The sequence below is a fragment of the Cherax quadricarinatus genome, chromosome 9 (assembly GCF_038502225.1).
Source record: "Cherax quadricarinatus isolate ZL_2023a chromosome 9, ASM3850222v1, whole genome shotgun sequence".
Lineage (NCBI taxonomy): Eukaryota > Metazoa > Arthropoda > Malacostraca > Decapoda > Parastacidae > Cherax > Cherax quadricarinatus.
This window is the reverse complement of record NC_091300.1, coordinates 7,815,485-7,838,272: the sequence shown is the minus strand read 5'-3', so window position 1 is coordinate 7,838,272 and position 22,788 is coordinate 7,815,485. Positions and strand designations below refer to the sequence as shown.

At 42.7% G+C, this 22,788-nt stretch overlaps 1 protein-coding gene across 2 annotated transcripts in view; it reads left to right on the top strand.

Moving 5' to 3' along the window:
- The window catches only part of LOC128686176 (uncharacterized), a 38,663-nt gene that overhangs the window by 5,289 nt on the left and 10,586 nt on the right, over nt 1-22,788 (top strand). The gene's annotated exons all lie outside the window — the stretch shown is intronic.

The following is a 22,788-nucleotide window of genomic DNA, read 5'->3' as shown; positions in this document are numbered from 1 at the left end:
CATTCTGTGGACAACTAGAAATAGTGACACGATAATCCTTTCAGAGACAGAGACAGAGAGACAGAGACACAGACGGAGAGAGAGACAGACAAACAGAAAGACAGAGACAGAGAGGAAACAGTGGGAGAGGGAAATAGACATAGAGACGGAGAGGAAACAGAGGGAGAGGGAGACAGGGATGGACAGGAAAAGGAACAAAAGGAAAAAGGTGGGGAAAAAAAGGGAGATAAAGAAACATGGGTTTTAATTACTGGAAGTGAAGATGATAAGGGATATCAACTTCAAAAGTATTCCCTATGTTGGGAGAGTACAGTAACCTGATCATAGTTATATAATACCAACAAGTTGACAAACAAAGCACATGTTCAACACCCGGGTATCTTAATTTAGTGACGTTTCGCCCAGCAGGGAATTTAATACAAACACATCAGAAACGAGACATATATGTAGGGAAACCGGAAAGGAGGAAATATTAGCTCGGTAGAGTATTATTATTATTATTATTATTATTATTATTATTATTATTATTATTATTATTATTATTATTATTTATTATGGGGAGCGCTAAACCCGTGGGATTATACCGCGCATGTGGGGGGGATGGAAGGTATTCAGGCTTAATTCAGGGAACTAGAGCACAGATCCAGTTCCCTAGATTCCCTCGCCAGCGTCAAGGGACCTCCTCTGAGCGACGGTGGAGTAGTAGTGGTATCGTAGAAATGACTGGAGCTTGTTAGGGAAGATGTAGCTTATGTATTATCCAGTAAGGTCAGTCAAGGCAGAGTTTTAGAAATACTTATTTTTTTTTATTTTGTAACAATCGTAGACTACTCTAAATACCTGCGTTTCTGGAGTTTTTACTCTATGATCATTTTTGGCGTCGTTCCAATCCATGCGTCTATACCAGCAGCTCCTGTGTATATTTATTACACTGATTCATGCCTTTCCGTCTTGTGTGCTTGTGTAGTACTACAAGTCTGGTGCCCAGACATGTAGTACTACGCTGCTAAACAGCATACCCCAGGAATTTATCATAGTTTAGTTCTGGGTACGATCGAAGTCTCTGCTACTGTCTCTACCATCATCAATGATCTTATCAGAGACCAGAAATTACACAATCCCTCGTGGGTGTTCACCTGATCCCTTGTGAAGGTTGCTGGAGGGTTCACACTGGGAAGACTTCTACATGATCGGACACCACAATCGGTGAACGCAGATATAAACGTAGGAGAGGCAACATTACCAGCATGTATGTTATACAGACGAACTCTCACTTACACACTATGAACTGGAATGACGCCAAAATGAGCATAAATGAAGAATACCTCAGATATGTGGATGTATAGAATAATCTATGAGTGGTACAAATATGGAAAGTTTCAATATCTCTAAAGTTCTGGCTCGACTAATCTTAAAATGACAAGACACAGCCACCAAATGTATTATCTCTGCTACCTAGCCCCGTCCACACTTATCTGGCCACTTTTACTGTTACTTCTTCATCGCTCCATTACTTCCACTTTTCTGGTTCCTTATATAATCCTTTTTCATGTCTGTATGAGGTTGATAAATCCCCTAGTGAGCGAAACGTCTCTCATAGAAAGATATCCAAGTGTTACATGTGAGTCTTGTAGACTAATACGCCAAAGTTTTTCATTATCGCCCATCAAAAACAAATATCGTCAAGTACTCGAGCGTATAGAAGAATGTGGTAAAAGCAAGAACACGCAACTGGAGCGCCGTGTCAGGAGGCCTGCCCGGCTGGACGAGGTGTCGTGGCAAGGTCAGGAGAGCTGGGGTACCGTAATACCAAGGTCCGGGATGGTCCTTGAGGAACCAGGCAAGACGGAGGAGAAGGAGGAGCTAGCAACCCAACTGTTCACGGTTCAAGTCTCTCTGGAAGGTGTTAGCTTCGTATTAGGCAGTGTAGAATTATTACCTTTTATTTCTTTTTAGTGGTGGAGGCTCGGTCCTCCGTCTGGTAACAGCAACATAGAAACTACTCTCGAAGCCAGACTTACCAGAGAGAAATACAAATACAGATCCAATAAGGATGAAGTGAATTGTACGAGTGAAGCAAAGTAAAATAGTATGAAATATAAGGACAACGGGAAGGAGGGGAAGGTAGAGCCCTAGGACAGTGGTGCTCCCGGGGTCGTCCTTGGGAAAGACAATAACCTGTCAGGTGGGAGGTGGGAGGTGGGAGGGATCTAGATGTGGATCACGTATCTTGCTGGTGGGGATAGTGATGGTGAGAGTGGTTGTGAAGGTGGTGATGCTGGTATTTGTGATGATGGTAGTGTGGATGTTGGTATTGATGGTGTAGAGGCAGTGGTGGTGATGATTGTGTGGCTAGCAAGTGATGTTGAGGAGGAGTGGCTACAAGTAGATATAAAAGATGACTAGGGTGGGTGTCAATGGCAGTAGACGAAGGCTGTGAACACATTGCGTGCAGACAAACAGGGATGAACAGAGCGAAAAGACAAAACACCAGCTGTGAAGTTCATGGGAGGGACGGGAGGGGATGGGATGGCTGGTTCATCCCCTCCTTCTCCTCCTCCTTGCTTACGTAGGACTTTGCTGGGTACACACACCACCCTGGAGCAGCAAAGACTATTAAGCGCCTTAGGATGCGCAGTGAGTCTGCGCTACGTGCGCTGTCCCCGTGTCCTCAGGTTATGTGAAGCTGGAGTAATATTAACAAGATCCAGAATAAATAGATCGACTTCTGATTCTTGATGAATGCGAGACAAATATACAAAAATACACACAAAAAAACGAGTCAAAGAGTATTAATTCGAGAACGATTCCCGAGAACGAGGACGAGAGACTCTCAGTGCCAGCTTCGAGTCTCAACTCGCAACCATAACCAAAAGAAAACGTTCACCCCGCACTCACTCTCCGCAGCTCTCCGGCTCTTAGAAAACATTTGAACTTTGTTCTCTGTTGTCGGTTCTTCTAAAAATCACCTAAAAAAAACCCGGCCCTGGACTTGGTCAGAAGTAAAACACAATACGTACCTGAATAACCCATGAGAAATTAGCCCGTATTTATAATAATAATAATAATAATAATAATAATAATAATAATAATAATAATAATAATAATAATAATAATAATAATAATAATAATAATAATAATAATAATAGCAAAATAGCATTCTGAAATCGTTCAGATTATGAGAGGTTAAGAAGGAACTTTGCAAGGCTTTCTGCAAGGTATGGAATGCTTGGGTATTGGGTGCTGAGGGCAGAAAACAGAGCTGCTAGGTGTTTCTGGCGCTGGGGAGGCTAGAGGCAAAGTGCTAGGGGGAAAAAAGCATACAACCGGTGTTGCTGGTTTTCTAGGAGCGGCGGAACTAGATGCGAGTAGAGTCTAGTGCTGGGGGAACTAGAAGGTCAACCGGTGTTGCGGAGGACATCAGGTCAAACCATTTCTAGCAGTAATGACGCTTTATTATCCTGTCTTCCTCTCTCCCCATTCCCCTTCCCCACTCTTCCCCCTTCCCATGCCCCTCCATTGCCTGCATATTTCACCTGTAAATATAATCTCCCCTGATATACTTCGACCCCATAGATATGCTGGCAAATAAAGTATATTTTGACACACATTTTATATACTGTCTCACTACGGAGGTATGTTGTGAGACACCTTAGTCTGGCCTTTATAGCAGCTCCGCCACGCCTACCTAAGACACCAAGGTCAGTACTTCATATACATAGTAAATAGCAATCTCTCTCTCTCTCTCTCTCTCTCTCTCTCTCTCTCTCTCTCTCTCTCTCTCTCTCTCTCTCTCTCTCTCTCTCTCTCTCTCTCTCTCTCTCTCTCTCTCCCTAAACAGCAGTCTGAGCTAGATAATTAATAATAATAATATCTTTATTCTACAAGTATATATACAAGGTATACAGACCTTGCTGATATCAGTGACATACTACCATACAGAAAGCCGCTTGTTATACAGAGTATTTCGGGCGAATTAAGTCAGTTTTTGTCCCAGGATGCGACTCACACCAGTCGACTAACACCCAGGTACCCATTTGCTGATGGGTTAACATAGACAGTAGGTACCTTGAGGAAACACGTCCTAATGTTCCCTGTTGATCAGCAACTGCTACTGCGTCAGTCTATTAATTTCATGTTGTCTGAAATTAACTTTTTCTATTCTGTTTGTTTTCCTGAACACTCAAGGCTCCTGGGATCTATTGTGTTCTCTACTTGCTTTCAACACTTGATAACTATCCTCTGGTTCTTTAGTTTCCAGCTGTGTTCTTCGTATTTGTCGCTGTCGTGGTGGCGATTACTCAATTTTTCTACATTCCATATATATTGGAGCATTTTGTACGTTGTGATCCTATCTCCTATATTCCTCGGCCTTCCACAGAAGTAAGATTATGTTCTTTTTGCGGCAGGGAGCATGTCTGCCTCGCCACTACCAAACGAATGATCGAGCCTTCACCACTCTAGTTTAACACTTCACACACACTTACCTAGTTGCAAAGTTCTGTACTTTTTCCTGGTTTCTTTTTCGATATGCTATGCTGGGGTTCTAAGCTGGTGCTGCGTGTTCGAGGCTCGGACTTGCATGACCGCTGCTTTGTAGACTTCTTTGTTGAGATTTTTCAAGAATTTAATTGTGTTACTCTGGCGTAGAACGCTGGCACTGTAATGTTTAATGTGCCTCCAGCGACACCCTAGGCGTAATGTTTACACCTAGGTGTGTGTACTTACCTAGTTGTACTCACCTAGTTGAGGTTGCAGGGGTCGAGTCCAAGCTCCTGGCCCCGCCTGTGTGTGTGTGTACCTTCGCCACTAACTTACACTGTGGTTCTGTACTTCCCTCCATGATAATCACCTTCACTGAGGGGTTCATATTCATCACCGTTTCGTCACTTTCCCATCATTTTCCAAACATTCTGTCTTGCTGTCACCATTCCAAGAACCTCTCATGTCCTTCATAGACCTATTCCTATCATTCAAAGAACCAAAAACAATAATAAGATACACATTTTCATTATTCAGAGACAAATTCCTATCATTCAGACACCATTCCTCTCATTCAGAGTCCCATTCTTATCATTCAGAGTCCCATTCTTATCATTCAGAGTCCCATTTCTCTCATTCAGAGTCCCATTCATATCATTCAGAGTTCCATTCCTCTCATTCAGAGTCCCATTCTTATCATTCAGAGTCCCATTCCTCTCATACAGAGTCCCATTCTTATCACTCAGAGTCCCATTCCTCTCATTCAGAGTCCCATTCTTATCATTCAGAGTCCCATTTCTCTCATTCAGAGTCCCATTCTTATCATTCAGAGTTCCATTCCTCTCATTCAGAGTCCCATTCTTATCATTCAGAGTTCCATTCCTCTCATTCAGAGTCCCAATCCTATCATTCAGAGTCCCATTCCTCTCATTCAGAGTCCCATTCTTATCATTCAGAGTCCCATTCCTCTCATTCAGAGTCCCATTCTTATCATTCAGAGTTCCATTCCTCTCATTCAGAGTCCCATTCTTATCATTCAGAGTTCCATTCCTCTCATTCAGAGTCCCATTCTTATCATTCAGAGTCCCATTCCTCTCATTCAGAGTCCCATTCTTATCATTCAGAGTTCCATTCCTCTCATTCAGAGTCCCATTCTTATCATTCAGAGTTCCATTCCTCTCACTCAGAGTCCCATTCCTATCATTCAGAGTCCCATTCCTCTCATTCAGAGTCCCTTTCTTATCATTCAGAGTCCCATTCCTATCATTCAGAGTCCCATTCTTATCATTCAGAGTCCCATTCCTATCATTCAGAGTCCCAATCCTATCATTCAGAGTCCCATTCTTATCATTCAGAGTCCCATTCCTATCATTCAGAGTCCCAATCCTATCATTCAGAGTCCCATTCCTATCATTCAAAGTCCCATTCTTGTCATTCAGAGAACTATTTATATCCGTAAGAGACCAATATTTTTCATTTAGGGACCTAATCAGAGGCTTATTTTTAACATTCAGAAACCTATTCCTATCATTCGCAGTACCACTGGTATCCATTAGAAGCCCAATCCCATCCTATCATTCGTAGAACCATTCATATCAATAACAGTCCAATTTTTATCATTCAGAGACCTATTCCTATCATTCAGTGACCCATTCCCACCAATGAATAACCCATCACTATCATTCTTACCATTCACAGACCCATCATCACTCTAGCACCATCCTTCCTTCCTTCCTCTCTCTCTCTCTCATTAATATCCTCAGCAGAATAAATAATATATATATATATATATATATATATATATATATATATATATATATATATATATATATATATATATATATATATATATATATATATATATATATATATATATATATATATATATATATATATATATATATATCCAGACGTCTCATAAATAACTCAGACACTAATTAAAAGTCACCTGACAATTAGCAGTACTATTATAACTTTTGTTACTGTACGTGTTGTTTTAACACGAGGCCACTGTATGCTGTTGTACGTGTTGTTTTAACACGAGGACACTGTATGGTGTTGCACGTGTTGTTTTAACACGAGGCCACTGTATGGTGTTGTACGTGTTGTTTTAACACAAGGACACTGTATGGTGTTGTACGTGTTGTTTTAACACAAGGACACTGTATGGTGTTGTACGTGTTGTTTTAACACGAGGCCACTGTATGGTGGTGTACGTGTTGTTTTAACACGAGGACACTGTATGGTGGTGTACGTGTTGTTTTAACACGAGGACACTGTATGGTGTTGCACGTGTTGTTTTAACACGAGGCCACTGTATGGTGTTGTACGTGTTGTTTTAACACGAGGCCACTGTATGGTGTTGTACGTGTTGTTTTAACACGAGGACACTGTATGGTGTTGTACGTGTTGTTTAACACGAGGCCACTGTATGGTGGTGTACGTGTTGTTTTAACACGAGGACACTGTATGGTGGTGTACGTGTTGTTTTAACACGAGGACACTGTATGGTGTTGTACGTGTTGTTTTAACACGAGGACACTGTATGGTGTTGTACGTGTTGTTTAACACGAGGCCACTGTATGGTGTTGTACGTGTTGTTTTAACACGAGGACACTGTATGGTGTTGTACGTGTTGTTTAACACGAGGCCACTGTATGCTGTTGTACGTGTTGTTTTAACACAAGGACACTGTATGGTGGTGTACGTGTTGTTTTAACACGAGGGCACTGTATGGTGTTGTACGTGTTGTTTTAACACGAGGCCACTGTATGGTGTTGTACGTGTTGTTTTAACACGAGGGCACTGTATGGTGTTGTACGTGTTGTTTTAACACGAGGCCACTGTATGGTGTTGTACGTGTTGTTTTAACACGAGGGCACTGTATGGTGTTGTACGTGTTGTTTTAACACGAGGGCACTGTATAGTGTTGCACGTGTTGTTTTAACACGAGGACACTGTATGGTGTTGTACGTGTTGTTTAACACGAGGCCACTGTATGGTGTTGTACGTGTTGTTTTAACACGAGGACACTGTATGGTGTTGTACGTGTTGTTTAACACGAGGCCACTGTATGGTGTTGTACGTGTTGTTTTAACACGAGGCCACTGTATGGTGTTGTACGTGTTGTTTTAACACGAGGCCACTGTATGGTGTTGTACGTGTTGTTTTAACACGAGGACACTGTATGGTGTTGTACGTGTTGTTTTAACACGAGGCCACTGTATGGTGTTGTACGTGTTGTTTTAACACGAGGCCACTGTATGGTGTTGTACGTGTTGTTTTAACACAAGGACACTGTATGGTGTTGTACGTGTTGTTTTAACACAAGGACACTGTATGGTGTTGTACGTGTTGTTTTAACACGAGGACACTGTATGGTGTTGTACGTGTTGTTTAACACGAGGCCACTGTATGGTGTTGTACGTGTTGTTTTAACACGAGGGCACTGTATGGTGTTGTACGTGTTGTTTTAACACGAGGGCACTGTATGGTGTTGTACGTGTTGTTTTAACACGAGGACACTGTATGGTGTTGTACGTGTTGTTTAACACGAGGCCACTGTATGGTGTTGTACGTGTTGTTTTAACACGAGGGCACTGTATGGTGTTGTACGTGTTGTTTAACACGAGGCCACTGTATGGTGGTGTACGTGTTGTTTTAACACGAGGACACTGTATGGTGTTGTACGTGTTGTTTTAACACGAGGGCACTGTATGGTGTTGTACGTGTTGTTTTAACACGAGGCCACTGTATGGTGTTGTACGTGTTGTTTTAACACGAGGGCACTGTATGGTGTTGTACGTGTTGTTTTAACACGAGGCCACTGTATGGTGTTGTACGTGTTGTTTTAACACGAGGCCACTGTATGGTGTTGTACGTGTTGTTTTAACACGAGGGCACTGTATGGTGTTGTACGTGTTGTTGTAATACGAGGCCACTGTATGGTGTTGCACGTGTTGTTTTAACACGAGGCCACTGTATGGTGTTGTACGTGTTGTTTTAACACGAGGGCACTGTATGGTGTTGTACGTGTTGTTGTAACACGAGGGCACTGTATGGTGTTGTACGTGTTTTAACACGAGGCCACTGTATGGTGTTGTACGTGTTGTTTTAATACGAGGCCACTGTATGGTGTTGTACGTGTTGTTTTAACACGTGGTCACTGTATGGTGTTTTACGTGTTGTTTTAATACGAGGCCACTGTATGGTGTTGTACGTGTTGTTTTAACACAAGGGCACTGTATGGTGTTGTACGTGTTGTTGTAACACGAGGGCACTGTATGGTGTTGTACGTGTTTTAACACGAGGCCACTGTATGGTGTTGTACGTGTTGTTTTAATACGAGGCCACTGTATGGTGTTGTACGTGTTGTTTTAACACGTGGCCACTGTATGGTGTTTTACGTGTTGTTTTAATACGAGGCCACTGTATGGTGTTGTACGTGTTGTTTTAACACGAGGGCACTGTATGGTGTTGTACGTGTTGTTTTACCGCGAGGGCACTGTATTGTGCTCTATGTTAACTGGTCCATGGGTGTGGTCTTCACTACCTGGTCTGATGGCGAGGTCAGGCGCGGCCTGACCTAGGTCTGGTGTTGCTTTAAAAAGGTCTGGTATTGTCCTGACGTGCAAGGTCTGGTAGGGTATATGGACGGGCAAGGTCTGGTGGGGTATATGGACGGGCAAGGTCTAGTGGGGTATATGGACGGGCAAGGTCTGGTAGGGTATATGGACGGGCAAGGTCTGGTAGGGTATATGGACGGGCAAGGTCTGGTGGGGTATATGGACGGGCAAGGTCTGGTGGGGTATATGGACGGGCAAGGTCTGGTAGGGTATGGAAGGGAAAGGTCTGGTAGGGTATGGTCGGGTAAGGTCTGGTAGGGTATGGACGGCAAGGTGTGATCCCAAGGAATATATCTAGGATGTGGTAACATTCAATGTTATTTTTCGTCCCTGCTCTTCCTTCCCCTCCTCCTCTTTCTCCTCCTCCTCCTCTTCCTCCTCTTACTCTTCCTCTTCCATTATATAAGCCTGGAAACGTCCCCCCATAAAGGGTATAACAGGAAAAGTGAAAGATACCAAGGAATGTGAAAATAAAGTCAGGAGTAGGGAGAAGGGAAGAGTAGAGAAGAAAGAAAAAGAAGAAGAGGAAGAATGGAAAGAGTAGAAAGAAGAAAGAAAGAGGGAGAGGGTGAAGAGGGAGCAGTGGACAAGGGAAAAGAAGGAAGAGAAGTTGGAGATGACCTGGGAGAGGTGTAGTGGTTCTCTGCCAACATTGGGTAGTGTTGACAGTGGTCTTCAAGAAGAGCCTCGACCACAGGTACTTTTTGATAGTGTCACTATCCAGGAGAGTAGTCATATACTATCCTCGTTACTATTTAAATATTTATTAACGAGTTTATGTTATGTTCTTTCTGATTCAGGCGCGGCGGTAACGGGAGCTGACCAGACTGAAACACTTTACCTGACCAGAGCACTTAACCTGACCAGAACACTTAATCTGACCAGAACACTTAATCTGACCAGAACACTTAATCTGACCAGAACACTTTATCTGACCAGAACACTTAACCTGACCAGAACACTTTATCTGACCAGAACACTTAACCTGACCAGAACACTTTACCTGACCAGAACACTTAACCTGACCAGAACACTTTACCTGACCAGAACACTTTACCTGACCAGAACACTTAACCTGACCAGAACACTTTATCTGAGCAGAACACTTAACCTGACCAGAACACTTTACCTGAACAGAACACTTCAGCTAGCCAGAACACTTGACCACAACACTTCTGTCATAATATCAAGAAACTCCCAGTAAACTGTTCATCTTCTTAAAGCTCAAGTTTACATCACACTTGTCTTAGACTATAATGAGACATTTCTCTCATGGTCAGCTTTAGCATCCCGATATATATATATATATATATATATATATATATATATATATATATATATATATATATATATATATATATATATATATATATATATATATATATATATATATATATATATATATATATATATATATATATATATATATATATATATATATATATATATATATATATATATATATATATCAAATTTAGCAATTCTTTTCCTAGTACAGTAATCTAGTTATGTATGTATATATATATATATATATATATATATATATATATATATATATATATATATATATATATATATATATATATATATATATATATATATATATATATATATATATATAACATGAAATTTAATCATCAGAGGGTGTTCAGCAGGGTGACCCACTCCTTCCACTTCTCTCCTGCTTGGCAGTAAGAGAACTAACTTCCAGCCTACGCAGTGAGCTCAATATCTGGTACCTGGATGACGGCACTCTGGCAGGTACTGAAGAGTCCCTGGTGGGGAACCTACAACTGGTGAAAAAAAAAGGGAGAAGACTTGGGGCTCATCCTCAATCCCTCCAAGTGTGAAATCATCACAGCGAACCAGGAAATAATCAATGCTGTGCGAAGAATCCTCCCGGAAGTCTCAACTACCACTCCATCCAACAGTACCCTCTTGGGAGCACCGCTGGGTCACCAGGCCATCGACACTGTCCTCAGGGACAAATTGAATGACCTGATGAGAATGGAGGAGAGAATAAGCGATCTTGATGCCCATGATGCTCTGTATCTCCTCACAAGGCGTATTACTATACCAAGACTCACTTCCTGAGGTGTGCACCCTCTTTTGACAACCCAACACTCGATGAATATGACGCACACCTGAGATCAACTTTTAAGAAGGCACTGAACCTGTCACTAGAGGATGAGCAATGGGATCAGGCAACCCTCCCAGTGCGACTGGGAGGTATAGGGGTGCACAAAGCAACGCATGTTGCTTTACCTGCTTTTCTGTCTTCGTGTTTGGCTTCCAGCGCATTAGTCAAGAAGATAGTTCCCGAATGCTTGAGAGACGTGGTAGGAGCTCAAGACCCCAGGTTTACTGAAGCAGCGATTCGGTGGGACACCCTTACAGACTCCTCCAGTAGACCAGCTCCTCCCAAAGAGCACAAACAGTCCCACTGGGACAAACCGATCATGGAAAAAATCGCCAACACAATGCTCTCCAATGCTTCAGGAAAGGACAAAGCTCGTCTCCTGGCAGTGAAGGCACCACACTCAGGAGATTTCCTGTTAGCTGTTCCCAATTCCTCCTTGGGCACTCGACTCGACCCACAGGCCATTCGGATTGGTGTTCTCTTCTCCTAGCCGCCCCCATCCTCACCGAACATAGGTGTATTTGCGGTAGGGCGACAGCTGATCAATTCGGACTTCATGGTCTCGTGTGTCACACAACAGAAGGGAAGTATGCCAGACATGAGGAGGTCAATGACATCATAAAGAGAAGCCTCGCCACAGCCCGTTGCCCAGCTCAACGGGAACCCCAAGTACAGAAGTCTGATGGAAGTCAAAAGCGTCCTGATGGAGCCACTATGCTACCCTGGAAGGATGGAAAGCAGATTGCCTGAGACTACACTTGTGCCGCTACATTGGCAGACACCTACTTGCATACTCCGTAGTGGAAGGGGGTGGAGCTGCAAGCCACAGGGAGACCCAGAAGATCCGAAAATATGAAGACCTTCCCCCTTGCTATAACTTCATTTCAATAGGGTCGGAGACCCTTGGAGCATGGGGCAAGTGTGCTCTAAAGTTCCTCAAAGAGCTGGGTGAAAAGCTCATCATAGAAACCAAGAACCACAGGGCGACCAACTTCCTCTTTCAGAGACGCAGTGTTGCGATCAAGAGAGGAAATGCCTGCAGCATTCTGGGCACACGGCCCACCGCAGGGGAGCTGGACGAAGTATTCGAGAGGTAGCTCTGAGTTACCTATGTTGTTTTCCTTTCTGTTGTATTTTTGTGAATGTTTGGCCAATGTATTTTGTCTTTAAATAAAACATACTTGAAATATAGGGGGTGGTAGGAGAAAATTCTTAAACAGCTTCAGGGAGAACCTTGAGTTTTCTCTGAAGCAAGTTTATTCTTTTCTCTGAGGATGAGGGTCCCCAGGACAGTTCTAGAGGTGTTACCTCCCTATATTATATATATATATATATATATATATATATATATATATATATATATATATATATATATATATATATATATATATATATATATATATATATATATATATATATATATATATATATATATATATATATGCAAACAATCGCAGACAGGCGATCTTAACTATGCAAGACAAGCCACGGTGTGTGTGTGTGTGTGTACTCACCTAGTTGTACTCACCTAGTTGAGGTTGCAGGGGTCGATTCCAAGCTCCTGGCCCCGCCTCTTCACTGGTCGCTACTAGGTCACTCTCCCTGAACCATGAGCTTTATCGTACCTCTGCTTAAAGCTATGTATGGATCCTGCCTCCACTACATCGCTTCCCAAACTATTCCCCTTACTGACTACTCTGTGGCTGAAGAAATACTTCCTAACATCCCTTTGATTCATCTGTGTCTTCAGCTTCCAACTGTGTCCCCGTGTTGCTGTGTCCAGTCTCTGGAACATCCTGTCTTTGTCCACCTTGTCAATTCCTCTCAGTATTTTGTAAGTCGTTATCATGTCCCCCCTATCTCTCCTGTCCTCCAGTGTCGTCAGGTTGATTTCCTTTAACCTCTCCTCATAGGACATACCTCTTAACTCTGGGACTAGTCTTGTTGCAAACCTTTGCACTTTCTCTAGTTTCTTTACATGCTTGGCTAGGTGTGGGTTCCAAACTGGTGCCGCATACTCCAATATGGGCCTAACGTACACGGTGTACAGGGTCCTGAACGATTCCTTATTAAGATGTCGGAATGCTGTTCTGAGGTTTGCCAGGCGCCCATATGCTGCAGCAGTTATTTGGTTGATGTGCGCTTCAGAAGATGTGCCTGGTGTTATACTCACCCCAAGATCTTTTTCCTTGAGTGAGGTTTGTAGTCTCTGGCCCCCTAGACTGTACTCCGTCTGCGGTCTTCTTTGCCCTTCCCCAATCCTCATGACTTTGCACTTGGTGGGATTGAACTCCAGGAGCCAGTTGCTGGACCAGGTCTGCAGCCTGTCCAGATCCCTTTGTAGTTCTGCCTGGTCTTCGATCGAATGAACTCTTCTCATCAACTTCACGTCATCTGCAAATAGGGACACTTCGGAGTTTATTCCTTCCGTCATGTCGTTCACACATACCAGAAGCAGCACTGGTCCTAGGACTGACCCCTGTGGGACCCCGCTGGTCACAGGTGCCCACTCTGACACCTCGCCACGTACCATTACTCGCTGCTGTCTTCCTGACAAGTATTCCCTGATCCATTGCAGTGCCTTCCCTGTTATCCCTGCTTGGTCCTCCAGTTTTTGCACTAATCTCTTGTGTGGTACTGTGTCAAACGCCTTCTTGCAGTCCAAGAAAATGCAATCTACCCACCCCTCTCTCTCTTGTCTTACTGCTGTCACCATGTCATAGAACTCCAGTAGGTTTGTGACAGGATTTCCCGTCTCTGAAACCATGTTGGCTGCTGGTGATGAGATCATTCCTTTCTAGATGTTCCACCACTCTTCTCCTGACAATCTTTTCCATGATTTTGCATGCTATACATGTCAGTGACACTGGTCTGTAGTTTAGTGCTTCATGTCTGTCTCCTTTTTTAAAGATTGGGACTACATTTGCTGTCTTCCATGCCTCAGGCAATCTCCCTGTTTCGATAGATGTATTGAATATTGTTGTTAGGGGTACACATAGCGCCTCTGCTCCCTCTCTCGGGACACATGGAGAGATGTTATCTGGCCCCATTGCCTTTGAGGTATCTAGCTCACTCAGAAGCCTCTTCACTTCTTCCTCGGTTGTGTGTACTGTGTCCAGCACATGGTGGTGTACCCCACCTCTCCGTCTTTCTGGAGCCCCTTCTGTCTCCTCTGTGAACACTTCTTTGAATCTCTTGTTGAGTTCCTCACATACTTCACGGTCATTTCTTGTTGTCTCTCCTCCTTCCTTCCTTAGCCTGATTACCTGGTCCTTGACGGTTGTTTTCTTCCTGATGTGGCTGTATAACAGCTTTGGGTCAGATTTGGCTTTTGCTGCTATGTCGTTTTCATATTGACGTTGGGCCTCCCTTCTTATCTGTGCATATTCGTTTCTGGCTCTACGACTGCTCTCCTTATTCTCCCGGGTCCTTTGCCTTCTATATTTCTTCCATTCCCTAGCACACTTGGTTTTTTCCTCCTTGCATCTTTGGGTGAACCATGGGCTCATCCTGGCTTTTTCATTATTCCTGTTACCCTTGGGTACAAACCTCTCCTCAGCCTCCTTGCACATTGTTGCTACATATTCCATTATGTCATTAACTGGCTTCCCTGCCAGTTCTCTGTCCCACTGAACCTCATTCAGGAAGTTCCTCATTCCTGTGTAGTCCCCTTTCCTGTAGTTTGGTTTCATTTGTCCTGGCCTTCCTGCTTCCCCCTCCACTTGTAGCTCTATTGTGTATTCGAAGCTCAAAACCACATGATCGCTGGCCCCAAGGGGTCTTTCATATGTGATGTCCTCAATATCTGCACTACTCAAGGTGAATACTAAGTCCAGTCTTGCTGGTTCATCCTCTCCTCTCTCTCTTATAGTGTCCCTTACGTGTTGGTACATGAAGTTTTCCAGTACCACCTCCATCATCTTAGCCCTCCATGTATCTTGGCCCCCATGTGGCTCCAAGTTCTCCCATTCGATCTCCTTGTGGTTAAAGTCGCCCATGATCAGGAGCTTTGCCCTGCATGCATGAGCTCTTCTGGCCACTGTAGCCAGTGTGTCAACCATCGCTCTATTGCTCTCGTCATACTCTTGCCTTGGCCTCCTGCTGTTCTGTGGTGGGTTATACATCACTGCAATTACCACCTTGGGACCTTCAGAGTGAAGTGTTCATGCTATGTAATCGCTTGCTTCTCCGCTGTCTCCTCTCTCCAGCTCATCAAAATTCCATCGGTTTTTGATCAGTGCCACTCCTCCACCCCCCTGTTCCCTGTCTTACCTCAGGATCTGGTATCCCGTTGGAAAGATGGCATCTGTTATCATACCTGTTAGCTTGGTTTCTGTGAGAGCTATGATGTCCGGTGATGCCTCTTTGACTGTTTCGTGCCACTCCTCCCACTTATTTGTTATTCCATCAACGTTTGTGTACCATACCTTCAGTTTCCTTTCCAACATTGTGGTTTGGGGGGCCTGTGAGGGTGGGAGACCTGGTAGCATACTGTGGGATTCTATAGCTGGGTGTTTGGTGGAAGCTGTGAGTGTGGATTGTAGTTTGTGTTGGGATGGTGTTCTGAGGATAGTTCTGTGTGTGCTTGCCCTTGCTGCTCTGTTCTGCTATGTGTGTATGTGTGTGTGTGTGTGTGTGTGTGTGTGTGTGTGTGTGTGGAGAAAGAGTTTACTTACAACTTTTAACTGTTCAGTGCATGACCTGCTCTTCCCTGACTGCTTTTATACTGTTGACAAGACCTGTCTTCTTCCCTAGGTAGACCCACTGCACCTCTCTTGTGTCCGGGTCAGTGGGATTTACCTCAAGCATCAGTATGCTGCCTCTGGCAGGGCTTCCCCATTGCTGCAATAATTTTTATCTCTCTCTCTCTTTCTCTCTCTCTCACGCACACACACACACACACACACACACACACACACACACAAACACACCTGACAGGGAGGCAACAACAAGTCATGGTATTACAGTGGGCGCCTGTAACGAGCGGGGTCCCACAGGGGTCAGTCCTGGGACCAGTGCTATTTTTGATATATGTGAATGACATGATGGAAAGGTTAGACTCAGAAGTGTCCCTGTTCGCAGATGATGTGAAGTTAAAGAGAAGAATTAAATCAGATGAGGATCAGGCAGGACTACAATGAGACTTGGACAGGCTGGACACGTGGTCCAGCAACTGGCTTCTCGAATTCAACCCTGCCAAATGCAGAGTCATGAAGATTGGGGAAGGGCAAAGAAGACCGCAGACAGAGTATAGGCTAGGTGGACAAAGACTGCAAACCTCACTCAAGGAGATCTTGGGGTGACCATAACACCGAGCACGTCTCCCGAGGCACACATAGACCAGATAACTGCTGCAGCATATGGGCGCCTGGCAAACCTGAGAGTAGCGTTCCGATACCTTAATAAGGAATCGTTCAAGACACTCTACACTGTGTACGTCAGGCCCATACTGGAGTATGCAGCACCAGTTTGGAACCAACACCTGGTCAAGAACGTCAAGAAATTAGACAAAGTACAAAGGTTTGCAACAAGGCTAGTTCCAGAGCTCAGGGGAATGTCCTACGAAGAAAGGTTGAGGGAAATCGGACTGACGACAGTGGAGGACAGGAGGACAGGAGGGTCAGGGAAGACATGATAACGACATACAAAACACTGCGTGGAATAGATAAGGTGGACAGACATGATGTTCCAGAGTGGGGACATAGAAACAAGGGATTACAGTTTTATGCTGAAGACTCAGACGGGTCACAGGGATGTTAGGAAGTATTTCTTCAGTCATAGAGTCGTTGGGAAGTGGAATAGCCTAGCAAGTGATGTAGTGGAAGCAGGAACCACACATAGCTTTAAGACGAGGTATGACAAAGCTCAGGAAGCAGAGAGGGGACCTAGTAGCGATCAGTAAAGAGACAGGGCCAGGAGCTGAGTCTCTTCCTATGCAACCACAGTTAGGTGAGTACAATTAGGTGAGTACAATTTGGTGAGTACACACACACACACACGGAAACACACAAACACACTCGAACAACCCAAATATCTGGAAATCATTCTCGAATTTCGATGGGACTGACACCAATTTATAAAAAAAAATATACGAGTCGTATTGCATTATGATTCTGCTCATCTGTTTTAAATATAATAAGGAAAAGAATGCTAGTCCGATGTTTGAAAATAAACTCCACATTGAGCCAAGACAGAGCGAAGGTCACAGATGTTTGCTCTCAGACATTTTAGACCAGGGCCTCCGTAAACACATTCTTAGTGTGGAAAATCCAGTTCTTCCACGACCACCACTACTGGTCATTCTCCCTTCTAACCTCCAACTTCGGCTTAAATAACGCTCTCACCTCCAGTACTGGATTACATTGCTTTCTAACCTCCATCCAGCAAGGGATTGCATTACCTTCTAACCTTCAGCAGCACGAGATAACATTACCCTGTAATCCTTTCCCACAGCACACGCAGCTTGTGGCATGAAGACTAGGTGAGGGAGAGACCGAAACCTGTCTCCTGTTGATCTTAACACTGCAGTGCTGGGGACCGGGTAGGAGAGGCTTAGCGGTTGGTGGTGTTTATTACGTAATCTATCCAAAGCTGTTGTTGTTGTTGTCGCCACTATTGTTGTTGATGCTGCTGTTGTTGTTGCTGTTTTTGTTCCTGTTGCTGCTCTTGATTAAGTTCTATTCTACTAATGATTTTGCTTTTGTTACTAGTGCTGTTGATGCTACTGCTTATGCTGCTGTTGCTGCCTCTTCTGTTGCTGCTTCCTCTGTTGCTGCTTCTTCTGTTGCTGATTCCTCTACTGCTCCTCCTGCCGCTCCTTCTTGCATTGTGCCATATTTCATTGTTATCATGTCTTATAACGTCACCTGAATATATATATATATATATATATATATATATATATATATATATATATATATATATATATATATATATATATATATATATATATATATATATATATATATATATATATATATATATATATATATATATATATATATATATGCAAAACAACCACTCTGAAAAAATAGAGAAATTCCAAGCGCTTTCGTGACTACTCACATTATCAAAGAACTGATAGTTCCTTGATAATGTGAGTAGTCACGAAAGCGCTTGGAATTTCTCTATTTTTTCAGAGTGGTTGTTTTGCATATTCCGAAATCACCTGTTTATTGTGATCTTATTGCATATATATATATATATATATATATATATATATATATATATATATATATATATATATATATATATATATATATATATATATATATATATATATGTCGTGCCGAATAGGCAGAACTTGCGATCTTGGCTTAAATAGCAACGCTCATCTTGCCATATAGGACAAGCGAAAATTTGTGTATGCAATAATTTCGCCAAAATCATTCTGAACCTAACGAAAAAAATATATTTCACTGTGTTTGTTTAGTATTAAATTACTGTAAACAAATCTAAAATATATATAGTTGGGTTAGGCTAAAATAAATTGCGCTTCTTATAATAAGGTTAGGTAAGTTTTCTAAGATCCTTTTGGTGCAAAATTTAAAATGTTTACATTAACATTAATGAAAAAAATATATCATTAAACGTATAAGAGAAAATTTTAGAAAGGACTTAATTTTAAATGAGTTCTTGCTAATTGACCAGTGTGTGTCTGTGTGTCGTGCAGAATAGGTAGAACTTACGCTTTTGGCTTAAATAGCAATACTCTTCTTGCCGAATAAGGAAAGCGAAAATTTGTGTATGCAATAATTTCGCAAAAATCATCCTGAATCTAACTAAAAAAAATATATATTTCATTGTGTTTGTTTATTATTAAATTATTGTAAACTTATCTAAAATATGTTTAGTTGGATTAGGCTAAATTAAATTGCGCTTGTTATAATAAGTTAGGTAAGTTTCCTAAGGTTCTTTTGGTACAAAATTATTATTTTTTACATTAACACAAATGAAAAAATATATATATATTTAAACGTATAAGAGAAAAATTTAAAAAGGACTTCATTATAAATGAGTTCTTGCTAATTAACCAGTTTTACCTATTCAGCACGACCAGGAGCTATGAATCGACCCCTGCAACCACTAGTGGGTGAGTACAGTTAGGTGAGTACACACACACCTCATCAACAGCCTTGATCCAGCGGACATTTAAATGTTTTCTGTAGATTATTATTTCTCCGTCCCTGTGTTGCACGATCCCTCTCTGAGTTGTATGATCCATACCTGCGTTGTATGATCCATACCTGCGTTGTATGATCCATACCTGCGTTGTATGATCTATACCTGCGTTGTATGATCTATACCTGCGTTGTATGATCCATACCTGCGTTGTATGATCTATACCTGCGTTGTATGATCTATACCTGCGTTGTATGATCTATACCTGCGTTGTATGATCTATACCTGCGTTGTATGATCTATACCTGCGTTGTATGATCTATACCTGCGTTGTATGATCTATACCTGCGTTGTATGATCTATACCTGAGTTGTATGATCCATCCATGCGTTGTATGATCCATCCATGCGTTGTATGATCCATCCATGCGTTGTATGATCCATCCATGCGTTGTATGATCCATCCATGCGTTGTATGATCCATCCATGCGTTGTATGATCCATCCATGCGTTGTATGATCCATCCATGCGTTGTATGATCCATCCCTGCTCTGTATGATTCATTCCTGGTTTGTAAGATCCGTATGGAAGATGCTTATGATGCTAGCGAAAGGCTCTTGATCCTAGGAAATATGCCTTTTCTCACCTTGGATTAGAACCTGCCTCCCAGTCCCCCAGGGGCTATATATCCCAGTCCCCCAGGGGCTATATATCCCAGTCCCCCAGGGGCTATATATCCCAGTCCCCCAGGGGCTATATATCCCAGTCCCCCAGGGGCTATATATCCCAGTCCCCCAGGGGCTATATATCCCAGTCCCCCATTAAACAGGGTAAAGTCAGAGGCGACTGCAGTGAAAAGCTCTGTTCCACAAGGCACAGTTCTCGCTCCCATCCTGTTCCTCATCTTTATATCTGACACAGGCAGGGATGTAAGCCACAGCACCGTGTCTTCCTTTGCGGTTGACACCTGAATTTGCATGACAGTGTCCTCCGTCGAACTACAACTCTCCAAGCGAACATCAACTAAATCTTTAAATGGGCCACAGAAAACAATATGAAGTTCAATGAAGATAAATTTCAGTTACTTCGCTGTGGAAAACTCGATGAAAGAAAAACTGTATCGGAGTATAAAACAAATTCCAACCACACAATAGAACGAAAAGCTAATATGAAGGACCTGGGAGTGATAATGTCAGAGGATCTCACTTTCAAAGATCGCAACAATGTATCTACCACATCTGCTAAAATAATGATAGGACGGATAATGAGAACCTTCGAAACTAGGGATGCCAAGTCCATGATGATTCTCTTCAAATCGCGAAATTACAGACCTGGAGAGTGTATAAATAACTTTCACAGCATATATAAGTACGATAAAGCACCTAAATTACTGAGAACGGTTGAAGTCCCTTCATTTGTACTCCCTGGAACGCAGGCGAGAAAGATACATGATAATATACACTTGGAAAATCTTAGAGGAACTAGTCCCAAATTTGCAAACGAAAATCTCTCCCTACGAAAGCAGAACACTTGGCAGGAGATGCAACATCCCACCCATGAAAAGCAAGGGCGCCATGAGTACGCTAAGAGAGAACACAAGTGTCAGGGTCCCAGGACTGTTCAACTGCCTCCCAGCATACATAAGGGAGAGGGGATTACCAAGAGATCCCTGGCTGTCTTCAAGAGGGAGCTGGACAGGCACCTAAAGTCAGTACCTGACCAACCGGGCTGTGGCTTGTACGTCGGTTTGCGTGCGGCCAGCAGTAACAGCCTGGTTGATCAGGCCCTGACCCATGGCGAGGCCTGGTCATGGACTGGGCAGCAAAGGCATTGACCCCGAAACCCCCTCCAGGTATACTCCAGGGAGGGGCTATGTAACACATTTCCCCAGGGGCTATATAACACATTTTCCCAGGGGCTATATAACACATTTCCCCAGGGGCTATATAACACATTTCCCCAGGGGCTATATAACACATTTCCCCAGGGGCTATATAACACATTTCCCCAGGGGCTATATAACACATTTCCCCAGGGGCTATATAACACATTTCCCAGGGGCTATATAACACATTTCCCCAGGGGCTATATAACACATTTCCCCAGGGGCTATATATCACATTCCCCCAGGGACTATATAACACATTCCCCCAGGGGCTATATATCCCATTTTCGCAGGGGCTATATAACACATTTCCCCAGGGGCTATATATCACATTCCCCCAGGGGCTATATAACACATTCCCCCAGGGGCTACATAACACATTTCCCCAGGGGCTATATAACACATTTCCCAGGGGCTATATAACACATTTCCCCAGGGGCTATATAACACATTTCCCCAGGGGCTATATAACACATTTCCCCAGGGGCTATATAACACATTTCCCCAGGGGCTATATAACACATTTCCCCAGGGGCTATATAACACATTTTCCCAGGGGCTATATAACACATTTTCCCAGGGGCTATATAACACATTTCCCCAGGGGCTATATAACACATTTCCCCAGGGGTTATATAACTCATTTCCCCAGGGGCTATATAACACATTTCCCCAGGGGCTATATAACACATTTCCCCAGGGGTTATATAACTCATTTCCCCAGGGGCTATATAACACATTTCCCCAGGGGTTATATAACTCATTTCCCCAGGGGTTATATATCCCCACTGGCTTACCACTTCCCTCGACATAACCAACAATCTTGCTTATAATAATAATAATATTAAGAATAATAATCATTAAAATAATAATAATAACCAAAATTGATAATAATAATAATAATAATAATAATAATAATAATAATAATAATAATAATAATAATAATAATAATAATAATAATAACCAAAATTAATAATAATAATAATAATAATAATAATAATAATAATAATAATAATAATAATAATAATAATAATAATAATAATAATAATAATAATAATAATAATAATAGCAATAATAATAATAACCAAAAAATTAATGATAATAAATATACAGGCAAAACCTGAATAATGAGGGGGGGAAGGGGTAATCAGGTTTGCTCCGAGGAAGGGGAGGAGGCTAGCTCCAGTTTCGTGACCTTCGTGTATGTGTGTGTATGTGTGTGTGTGTGTGTGATGACAAGGTCACCAAGTTCACTCTCAGTGTGAGTGGCGAGGCCGACGGGTGTATACATACACACAAACACACACACATTGCATGCCAAATGAGTTCACTGTCTTGTTTTACCACTGGTCCAGGAGCGTGTGGTGGAGCTCCAGCTTCTGGTCCACTCTCTTAACCTTCAGTTAACTTACGTTCTTATTTTTGGCTGAAAGCTGTACAGTGTTGGTGGTCACTACCTCCCCGTCCGTCTCACTCCGTGCATCTACACCTCACCGTCCGGCTCACTCCGTGCATCTACACCTCACCGTCCGGCTC